Source organism: Myotis brandtii, unplaced genomic scaffold, assembly GCF_000412655.1.
Source record: "Myotis brandtii unplaced genomic scaffold, ASM41265v1 scaffold548, whole genome shotgun sequence".
Taxonomy (NCBI): domain Eukaryota; kingdom Metazoa; phylum Chordata; class Mammalia; order Chiroptera; family Vespertilionidae; genus Myotis; species Myotis brandtii.
Window position 1 is genome coordinate 1,080,507 of NW_005370031.1, and position 1,133 is coordinate 1,081,639.

At 40.5% G+C, this 1,133-nt stretch overlaps 1 pseudogene; it reads right to left on the reverse strand.

Annotated features, from left to right (window-relative positions):
- Positions 1–370: 370 nt before the first annotated feature.
- On the reverse strand, positions 371–782 carry LOC102260552 (annotated as a pseudogene).
- Between the last annotated feature and the right edge of the window lie 351 nt (positions 783–1,133).

Genomic DNA, 1,133 nt, shown 5'->3' on the forward strand with positions numbered 1-1,133 from the left:
GACTCTTTTTTACCTTGGCTTCCTCATGTATTTTTTTTCCTAAAAAATTTAAAAAGAAAACATCAAATTTAAATTTTAAAAAATCAGAAATTGTCTGGAAAAAACAGCGGAGCAAATCAACTCCTAAAAAAAAGGGTTGCCTGTTGGTGATCACTTTTATTGGAAGGGTTGGAGAAAAATAAAAATGCTATTTAGCTTAATAAATAGTGAGTTATGTGCAAATAAACTCATTTTAGGAGTACTGGTAAAAGAATCTTTGGTCATTTCTTAATATCAAAATGTATGCAGTTTTCTCTTTTGAATATCTTCTACCTTAAAAGACTCAATCATATAAAGTCTCCTAATTTCCACACGGGATATATTCTTTGTTTCAGCCAACTCTCAGTGGAGGGGCAACTAGCACCACACCATCTCCCCAAACAGAAAGCATTAGAATATTCCATTTTGTTGATTTATATATCTCTTCATATGCATCTTCATCAATTTCTATAGTAGGCAGTTTCTCCCACATCTCCCAATGTGATATTTAAATGTTGGTCAGAAGCATGTCATCTACCTTGAAGCTCTCTGTCATCTCTCATTTTCACATAAATTTGCTCATCCAGGCTGAGCCTGATAAGATCCAGGGGCTCTTCTAAGGTGTTGTTACTTTGTTGCTTCCTGTTACCTTGAAGAAAGCAGCCCTGAAATGCAAAGCCGGACAGGGCCAGGGCTGGGTGTGGGGAAGCCGCTCTGGAGCCAGCTCCTCAGAAGACACTCCCCTGGTCCATGTCATCCGCCATGTTTCAAACCCCTCATACCTTAACAGTATCTATTCTATAGGGTTGGTTTAGAAAACAAAAAACAAAAAAACATTGAGCACAATGACTTGCACAGCTTCTGACACTGATGGAAGAAACTATCAATACAACTCCTTAAAGGATGATACTTGCCCTAGCCAGTTGGGCTCAGTGGATAGAGTGTCGGCCTGCGGACTGAAGGGTTCCAGGGTTTGATTCTGGTCAAGGGCACATGCCCGGGTTGTGGGCTCAATTCCCAGTAGGGGGCGTGCAGGAGGCAGCCGATCAATGATTCTCTCTCATCATTGATGCTTCTATCTCTCTCTCCCTCTTCCTTCCTCTCTGAAATCAATA